Here is a 10,305-nt window from a genome sequence, read left to right on the forward strand (position 1 = left end):
AGGCGCATTACAGAGCCCGAACGGCATCACAGTAAATTCAAAAAGTCCATCTGGTGTTACAAATGCCGTTTTCTCCTTGTCTGCCTCGTGCATAGGAACCTGCCAGTAGCCCGACCTCAAGTCAACAGACGAAAAGTAAGACGCTGATGAGAGGCAGTCGATAGCATCATCAATACGCGGAAGAGGATATACGTCCTTTTTAGTGATGGTGTTGAGGCGGTGGTAGTCGACACAAAATCGCCATGTACCATCTTTCTTTCTAACCAGGATCACTGGCGCTGCCCACGGACTACAGGATTCTTGGATTTCATTCTTATTTAGCATTTCGTGGACTTGGTCATTGATCACCTTGCGTTCCGATGGTGAGACTCTGTATGGTTTCTGTCGCAGCGGTTGGGCAGATCCCGTATCTATGCGATGGTGTATACGAGAAGGAGGAAACAATGGTGGTCCCTCTTGCTGGAAGAAGTCAAACAGTCGGGCATGTTTTAGCAGAATATTCGCCACTTCGTGACGCTGCTTAGTGCTGAGCGACTTGCTTACCATAGTCAGAAATGAGGAGTGCGCCGCAGGGCAGACATTATCGAAATGGCCCTCATCCGCAGAATGAAGGGCCTCTGTAAGAATGGCGAGCGATAGCACGTGATCTTCATGGTAGGCGGCAAGTTTCAGACCCTGTGGTAGTATTGCAGGTTCACTCGAACAGTTTACGACCCATAAGTTGGTGCGTCCCTGAACAACTGACAGCGTGCAATACGGTATCAGTACATTTCTCTTGATGCAACTCAGGTGAACGGGCTCCACGGTAGCGTCAAACGTTCCATCGCTGGCGGGGAAACAGGCGACTGAAACACACGTTGCGGATAACGGAGGCACAACGGTATCCCGGGATACACAAAGCACACTTTCACGACACGGTGGGCCTTCCATAAACGCAGCAGAAAAGCTCGTACCTACACTGATTTCACCCGTTTTGCAGTCGACGGTGGCACCACACAGTTTCAAAAAATCAAGGCCCAGGATTACGTAATGCGTAGAATGAGGTAGAACAGCGAACTCCGCGTTAAATATTTGACCACCCAAGGTTACGTCTACATTACACACGCCCACAGGATACAACAACTCCCCACTCACTCCGCGAAACGTATCGGCACGGTCCCAGCGAATCATCACCTTTCGTCCTAGAAGGCTTTTAAACGCCAGACTCATCACTGAAACGGTTGCTCCCGTGTCCACTAAGGCCATAGATGAAACCCCGTCAATTAATACAAACACCTTATTCTTAAACATCCAAATGGTTGGAGGTATCTCTGTCGACATCGAAGATTGTCCAGTGACCTCACCTCCAACGGCCGCGCTGGCTAGTTTTCCGGAGGTGGCGACGGGTATCGACGCCGCGGAGAGGGCGATCGGCTTAAACGAGTAGCGGGTGGTGGTGTCAAGCTGCGATCGGATGCTGGAGAACGGTTCCGCAGCGGCTCCTGGTGCTGGTGAGGCAAGCTTCCTAAATATGTGTGCGAGGGCGAATATGTTTCCCCTAGAGGAGCGCGGTACCGCCTAGACATCGTCGATCGGTCGAACCTCGGTGGTTGGCGGCGATTTCAGTACCTGGCAATGTGACCCAAGTCGCCACAGCTATAACACACAGGTAAACGACGATCGATGAACTGCCCTTCGAAACGCTCAGCCGTGGGGGGTCGTGTAGCAGAACGAAGCGGCTGAGCTTGCTGCACAGGAGGAACGGTCGGTCTGCGTGCAAACCTGCTGGGGCGAGGGTGCTCTGCAGGTCGGTGTTCGGGCGTAAATGTGTCCTCACGTGGCCATGGAGCACCTCTGTGGTTGACGTCTGTGACACATACCGCCGGTTGCCAGGAAGCGCAGGGTGCGGCAGGCGCCATGTGTTGCGGGTAATAAGCGTCAGGTTGTCGTATGACGTCGCGCGCAAGTTCCTGGTGCCGCAGCAGTTCTTCACGCACGATCTGCCGTATAGTAGACGAAAGATCGGCAGACGGGCTCTCATCGACGCTGGCAATGGTTGTCACATTCGCCAGGCGTCCAAACTTTGGCACAATGCGACGTGTTTTCAACGTCTCAAACGTACGGCAATGACGCACGACATCTGAGACGGAATCAACGTGTTCCCGACTTATGAGGAAATTGTACACATCTTCTGCAATTCCTTTGAGGAGATGTCCGACTCGGTCTTCCTCGGACATCTGCGGATTTACGATTTTGCACAGCTTGAGGATTTCCTCTATGTATATAGTGCATGTTTCTCCAGGAGCTTGAGCTCTTTGAGCGAGTGTTCTCTCGGCGCGTTTCTGTTTGGCATGGGTGTCGCCAAAACACTTCTTAATTTCCTCGAAAAAGTGCTCCCACGTTGTTAGGGAGTCTTCGTGGTTTTCATACCACATCAGCGCTGTCTCACTCAGAAAGAGCGCAACATATTCAAGCTGAGTGACAGAATCCCAACGGTTGTAGCGGCTCACCCTTGCGTAGTGCATCAGCCACTCGTCGACGTCTTCGCCCACTTCTCCCGCGAACGAGCGTGGTTCCATGTAGTGCCGCAAAAGTCCAACTGGCGCTGACCTTTGAGAAGGTGAAACAAGAGCTGGCATTTGTCCACCTCCGTCCTGAGCCATAGGGAAGGTCGTTGGCAAGAGACCGGCAAGACGACGGCTCCGGCGAAGTTCTGGATGTTGTGACTCCGTGGTACGTTCTGTCGTACCCCGCACCTCCACCACTCTGTTACGCCCACAAAAGGCGTTACTTTGAAGCCGGGAAGAGTTAGAAGCGATGACCTTGATCAGCTGAGCGCCTGTCGAGATTCAGCCAGCCAGCCACACGTCGTCTTCTTCGTTCACCACTCTTCGGTGCCCCCGCATACTGTTTGTTGAGGCGTGAACCCACTATGCACCTAAGAGCGTCACATTCGTGAACCCACTATGCACCTAAGAGCGTCACAATATTTTACGAAAAAATGCATATTTTACTTGTATTGACAGTGCGTAGCGTAACAGAATTCGCTTGCAGCATCTTTGGCAATGGCAACGCAGTTATTATTCATGTATTTATGTTTAAATCTTTAAATGTTACGTTTAAATGTTTAAGAGGAAGCTTTAGCTCAGGCCCAACTCCGAGGCGGCCCATTCAGATACATGTAAAACGCAGAAACGCTTTTCTGAGATAACTCGTGAATCGCTTTTAGTGAAATTTGTTGCATTTGAGAGAGTAAGTTAAATTCTAGTGTCTGTTGGAAGTGGAATTTCGATTTACGGCCCGAACTTTGTTTAAGATATCTTGAAAAATTCAAAAAAATAGAAGCGCGAAGTTTACAAATTAATAGCTCTGCATCAAGAACATATATTGCGGTTCTGTAAATGGCATCGATTACACCATTCAAAGCGAACAAATTCGGTATGTCTTTTTGTATATTAAGTGAATTGGTTATGTTATGTACAAGAGTTCTGCAAAAGCCGTGTTTCCATAATACTTAATTTTTTAAGACTCATGTTTAACCTCAGTTTTGTCTGCTGTAGATGTACTAGTATGTGCAATTCACATAATTGTCTTATCAATTTTTATTGCTGATTTACAGAGTTGATAACTTCATTGTTTCGTTTTTGAAAATTTTCGAGTTTTGCCACTTTTCAATAAAACATTGACGACCTAAATATAAAATTCGAAACAAGCAATCACTAGCATTTTAGTTTTTCTTTTAAATTCAACAAACCTCATCAACTTTGGTGCAGTGGTTGCCGAGAAAAACGAGTTCTCCTTCGACATGTATTTAGATAGGAGCATCCGACCTAATGTTTCCTGTTGGGAGGAGGCGGAGCTGCATTGTGAGCCCCCCCCCCCCCCCCCGAACGAAATTTCTGGCTACGCCACTGGCGCACTCTGCAAACATCGCAGATAGCTGTGAAGACGAGGCCTGCGCGGCCGCGCACTTTACCTGCGTCGCATACCACGTTCAAGACACCTGAGCGCCGGCAACGCGTCCCCACGGCATCCGCCAAAGGCGTCTAACCCAGACAGATAAAGCACTTTTATTTTGGTCCTGAGAAGACGATGAGTGTCCCCGTTAGGGGGCAGCGTCTGCGGGCCGCGCCCACAACGGAGTCGGGACGTTGAGACTCTCGGCGATATATCGCGGGCTCTCTGGACAGCCCTGAGTTGCTCTTCCTTGGCGGAGGTGGTCACGAGCCGGAGCCAGTCTTCAAGTCGAAGAGGGAGACCCTGAGTCCCGCGCAAGTCGAGGCGCTGCCAGAGCATGTGCTCAAGAGTGCATCTGGGATGTCCACAGCGCGCAAAGCCCAGGTTGATGCCGCCTAGGAATTTTGAGCAAATAAATGGAAACGGATACGTCTCCGTCTGCAGCATTCGCAGGGTGTGGTCTGTTTAGGTGTGGGTGTCGAAGTGTAAACTTCCGACGCCCTCGTTGATAGTGCTTGCAGGCCTCGTTAAAAGTAAGGAGAGGGTCCCTGTACCATTGCCATCCCCCGGCCTCCGATTGCCCACTTCCGACGCGGCGGGTGAGATCTCGCGCCTGGGAGTGAGCAGCTTCGTTGGCGTTGGGGACGCCTTCATGAGCATCGCTGGCCATGTGACCGGGGAAGCAGATTAATTGCTTTTTGCCTGCCCAAGATGCTTCAGAGAGAATGCGAGCGGCTTCATTGCATACCGAGACTTTCATGAACGCTCTGGCGGCAGCTTGCTAGTCTGAGAAGAGAGTGGAATGGTTCGTGTAGGCCATGGCAATGGCTACAGCCACCTGTTCGGCTTTGTCGGCGTTCACGTTTTGATGCGTAAGCGACGTCAGCAGTTCCCCCCGCAGCGAGGAAGTCACCGAAACAAAATGATTGGAAGCTGCGTATTGCGCAGCGTCGACGAAGACGACGTTGCCCTCAATCTTAGCCGCCAGGCTAAGAAGGGTCCTGGCCCTCGCTTTACGTCTGCCGTTATTATGCTCAGGGTGCATATTTCTAGGTATCTGGGATACTGAATACATTTCTCTGACTTTGACGGGGAGCGCGCACTCCCTCTGTTTGGTGATGCTCGAACCTTGACCGATATGCGCTAGTAGCTGTCTGCCGGCTTCCGTGGAAGCCAGTCTTGCAACTTGTACCATCTGTTGCGCCTCTACTATCTCTTCAAAGGTGTTGTGGACGCCTAGCTCCAACAGCCTTTTGGTATTGGTGCTCTGTGGGAGACCCATTGTCTTTTTTTTTTTGCTCTTGCGAATGATTGCTTCTACTCTAGCCGCGTCCCTTCTGCTCCACTTGTGCGCCAGGGCTATGTAGTTAATGTGGCTGATTAGGAAGGCGTGGAAGAGTCGCCCAAGGTTATCCTCCGATAGCCCCCCTTTTTGTTGACCACGCTAGTGATTAACTTCGTCATGGAATCGACTTTGGTTGCGATGCGCTCTAAGGTATAGTCATTACTGCCGTCCTCCTGCAGGAACGTGCCCAGGATTCTGATTCTCTGCACTAACGGGATGACGGATCCGGTCTCGGTGGTGATATAGATATTGGGAGGCGTTCCCTTCTTTGCACTGATTGTGGGTTGGTATAGTAGCAGTTCTGATTTCTTAGCCGAGAGGCCGAGTCCTGCCTTCGTGAGCAAATCCTGAACGACTGTGATCGCTGTTTGTAATTTCTCTTCGATGTGCCCGTCGCTACCTCCCTGGCACCAGACTGTGATGTCGTCGGCGTAGAAAGCGTGACCGACACCCTCAATCTCGACCAGATTTTGGGAAAGGGCTCTCATGGATAAGTTGAATAAAAAGGGGGAGATGACTGCCCCTTGCGGGGTGCCTCTGGGTCCAAGATGGAATTTTCTCGAGCCCAGAACTCCTAGGCGAATATTGACTTTTCTATCCTTTAGGAAGGAGCTGACGCACTTGTGGAATTTTTCTCCCAGACCCGCTTCTTTAATCGATTTGAGTATGTGAGAGTATGTTACTTTGTCGAAGGCCTTTTCTAGGTCCAGTGCCAAAACGGCTCTGGTGTCTCTGGAGCCCTTGTCAATAATCTTGTGTTTTAGAAGCAGCATTACGTCCTGTGTGGACATGGATGGTCTGAATCCAATTTGATTAAACGGAAAGAGATTCCTTTCTTCTGTGAGTTTAGTGGCCCTATTGAGAATGACGTGCTCGGCGACCTTCCCCACACAGAAAGTGAATGAAATCGGCTGGAGCGAGCCAAGCTCTAAGGGTTTCCCTGGCTTCGGGATGAGGATTACGGTCGTGTTACACCACTCCAGTGGTACCTCGCCTGTCTCCCAAACCTCATTGATTTTATTCGTGAGGAGCTCGATGGCCCCATCATCGAAATTCTTTAAGAGTTTATTTGTGATGCCATCGGGACCGGTGCTGATCTGCAATTGAGTTCGTATAATACCTCTCTCACCTCCGCGTACGGGAAGGGGGAGCCCGGAGGGTCCGTTTCATTCTCGTGCGTCGCAGAGGAGTAGTCATCGTTTGAGCCGGGTTCGATGCAGAGGTATCTCGAGGCCAGCTCGTCTCTAATTTGTTTCTTGGTCATGCCAGAGTTTTTTAAGTTGTGGATGAGTCTATCAATAGTGAGCCTCTGATTGGCTTTGGACTGTTTGTCCCCAAGCAAATGCTTGAGGATGTTTCATTTTTCTCCACTCCTCATTTGCCCGTCGACGGCATTTTATACTTCGTCCCATTGTTGCCGAGCGAGGGTTCGGCTAAGTTCATCTATTTGCTTATTGAGTTCTGCAATCTTTTTGCGTAGGCGTCTGTTTAACTTTTGTTTTCCATTGTGCCTGTAGCGCGTTTTTAGCTTCTAGCTGTGTGCTAATCTACTGTCCATACGGTCTACCTCTTTGTCCGTCCCTATTTCCTTTGTGGAAGCAGCAACGTCTTCTCTGAGGCGCGCGAATAATTCCTCTAACGAGCTGTATTTAGTCTCGTCCTTCTTTCTGATAGCTCTAAAGAGGTCCCAATGCGTTACTCTGAATTTTCTGAGAGACAGTGATGACACTCTTATCGCGAGGCTGCTGATGTAGTGATCACAGCTGAGGTTTCCTTGTAAATTGATCCATACCGGTTCCTCTGCATTCCGAACCATGGCAAGGTCTGGCGTGGTATCCCTGCTGACCGAGTTGCCAATTCTGTTAGGCGTATTTAGGATCGGTTACCAAGGTGAGACCACAGGCTGCTATCTGTGCCGCGAGGGCCTTGCCCTTGGCGGTATATTTGATGTAACCCCAATCTTGGTGCTGTGCATTAAAGTTCCCTGCTATGATAAGCAGATGATCTCCTGCAATTTGTCATGCCTTCTGGAAGAGAGCGTTAAACGCCTCCCTTCTGTCGGCTGGCGGGCTGTACACGTTCAGAATGAAAACAGATTGGTTGAGTTTAGCGTTTTGGATGAGCTCGATCATGATGTGTTCGAGTCTTAAGTTCGGCCTAGCGTCCTGACAAACAATCGAGACTCTTTGAGACGAGTGTCGCTATTCCTCTTTTGCTCTCCGAAAAGTGCGCTTCTGCATGGTAGTCGCGAAGGGCGATCACATCGGTGAATGTTTCCTGGAGGAGGATAACTGACCACCTTTCGTTAGCACAGCTAAGTAGTTGCAAGACTGCCTTCCTTTTGCGGAAGCTGGTGCAATTCCATTGCCAGATAACTAGATTACTTGAGTTAGACATTTTACTTACGTAGTGGGGGCGTAGCGAGCAGCGCAAGCTGTCTGTCGGATTCTAAAATTTGCGGCCTCGCTGTGTGCTCATTCAGTTGGAGCTTGATGGGGCTAATTTCGGTAACTATGTCCGATCTTAGCTAGTCAAGCAGTTGCTTGATGCCCGAGACGTTAAGCGTCTCCTCGTCTATGGGCTCGCGGCTCGACCTGCGTTTAGCGCCTCTGTTGAGAGAGGCGGCTGCTGCAGCACCTTGGCCGCCGATCGCTCATACGCTCTGCTGCATTTCCTGCAATAATGACTTAATTTCAGGTAGTTCCTTTCTAAGAGACGCGTTTTCGCGCTCGAGTGTTTGAATTTCGCCTAGCGTTTGCTCTTGTAGTTGCCCTCATTGTGCTGGGGCATGGGTCTCACCTGTTTCGGCTGCCTTGTCCGCCCATGTGGTTGTGAATTCATCCGGACCTGGGGTCTGCTCCTGGATCTCGATCTAGAGCGTTCCGCGGTGGTGTTCCTGGGAGCGTGCGTAGTTGGCGTTGTGGCTGTAGCTGGGGTTCCTCGACCCCCAGCGTTGCCCGTTGCCTTCTTCTTCCTGCCGCGCTTCCTTCCTCTTCTGCGTCGTCTCCTCACTACATAAGGAACTTCATACCTGTTTTTGCAGCTTCAGTCGCCGGTGAGGTGAGCGTCTCCGCAGAGCGCGCACTTGGGTTGCACACATTCGTGTCCGTTTGTGGTTTGCAAAGTTCCGCACTTTCCACACACTTGTTCGGTCGGTCTAGGGCAAACGTCGTACCTGTGACCGACTTGTCTGCAGTTTCGGCAAGTGTCTATTTCCCTCTTGTACAGCGTGCAGCGTACCATGATCACGGTACCATGATCCCGGTATGATCACGGTAGTCGACTCTTTTATGCGCTGGACTCCGAGCCCCATTGGGTTTCTGGGTGTGACAAAAAGGCTTTGCAGTGCAGCTTCGGGTAGATCGGCATCGACGCCTGTGACCACGCCTCTACAGGTACTACTCAGAGGCGTAATGTGCGCCGCGATAGGGTGCCGTTTATCGCCAAGACAATCTCCAGGACTTGGGAGTATGCATTGGCGTTCGATTCGGATGGTGTGCTTATAAGAAAGATATTCTGCGTTGCATTCGCACACACGATATCCTCCTCGGCTGCCACCAGGGGCAGCTTGGCCGCCATTAAAATTGCGTTCGTGACTTTGATCTGACTGCATTTTCGCACCTCCAGCCCTCCCCCTGGGCGGACGACTACTAGAAAGCAGGATTTAGGCAGGCGCGGTAGCCTGGAGGCTGCGACAACCTTTCTTAGCTGGCTAGCTTGTTTGGCGCCAACGCGGGCGCCTTTGTTCTTTGCCTTGCGCATCTCGTTCTCGACGCAGGTTTTGTCCGCGTTCCGCTTTCTGTGAGCGGTAATCCAGCCGTTGGAATCGGCGTCTTCTTTGGAGATTCGCTCGCCCTCTACCATTGGCTCGTAAGGCATGGCGGAATGTTCTAGAATATTCTTGGGTGTCGGCTAAGCTAGCGGCCGCGCCTTCCCGCCTTCCCGCGCTACGGCGGAGGCAATGTTGTGCTAAGGCAAAATAGGCTTAACCCTGGGTGTCTCAGAAAGGACCCACAAAAAAAAGGTTTCAGTGGACCTACCGTGATAGATGCGCCATCCAATTGCTCCTTGTAGCTTCCCGGAGTCGTTCCAGTAGAAATTGTGAGGGAAAAGTAGATTGGAACAAGTAGGTCAACTTCGGTTGGCGGAGCTGATGCAGGCACATCCGCACGTCACGCCGCCACCTAGCGTCGGCGTTAAACACAGCGTCCGCGCTTCGCGTGGTCAACGCCGTAGTAGACCCCGCAGTTGTGTCCACTCTGTATGGAGCGGCGGGCGAGGAGGACTTTGAGGCACCGTAGCAGCCACCGGAGAATGACCCCCCTTCCTCACCTCACCTTCTTGCCTCGCGCACCGCAGCAGAGGGCACGCATCCGGGCCGCACTCCTTGCTCGCGCACGCGAGATTGAACCGCGTTTGCCGGGGCGCCCTGACACGCTTTCACTAATACGGAACCTCATGGTGACAGCGACGGCATAAATCCGCCTAGAGTGACCGTATTGTTACGCGAATGAAGGATTAAGAACTGTACACTGTTTACAGAGCATATTTACAAAGGATAACTGCAGCGTTGGCCAGTTCAGCCGACAGCTAGGGAGCCAGAGAGCGTTCGTCGTCTTCGTCGGGGCGCCCGCGTGCGTCGTCCACAAGAACGACGCAATAAGCATGTATTATTATCCCCAGCGGCAGAAGCACTGTCCCGGTGCGTCTAAATAGCGGTGATAACGGGAGAGTAATATGGTTTGAGGCGTACGACACGCACAACGTCAGTGGAATTCGGGGCAGATGCGGCACTGGTGCCGACTGGGGCCATTTCGTGCGTAACTGGAGTCACGGCACGGATCATTCGATATAGGCTTGTGTACCGAGACAGTTTTTCTGACACGCCAACGTGAAGAGTCGGGGACCAGAGGAATACCAGAGATCACGGTGAAAAGTGGACGACTCTGTAGGCGATCGTACGAACGCCGTTGCTTCTCTTGGGAGGTCAAGAGGCGAGCGCGGGCGATTTCGCGTGCTTGGGC

General features: G+C 51.4%; 1 protein-coding gene across 1 annotated transcript in view; it reads right to left on the bottom strand.

Moving 5' to 3' along the window:
* Positions 1–9,455, bottom strand: part of LOC142574404 (uncharacterized) — a 155,333-nt gene extending 145,878 nt beyond the window's left edge. Inside the window, exon 1 of the mRNA XM_075683495.1 lies at positions 9,322–9,455. The gene's annotated coding sequence lies outside the window, so the exon portion shown is untranslated. The remainder of the gene's footprint in view (positions 1–9,321) is intronic.
* Positions 9,456–10,305: the final 850 nt, after the last annotated feature.

This window comes from Dermacentor variabilis, chromosome 3, assembly GCF_050947875.1.
Source record: "Dermacentor variabilis isolate Ectoservices chromosome 3, ASM5094787v1, whole genome shotgun sequence".
NCBI classification, from domain to species: domain Eukaryota; kingdom Metazoa; phylum Arthropoda; class Arachnida; order Ixodida; family Ixodidae; genus Dermacentor; species Dermacentor variabilis.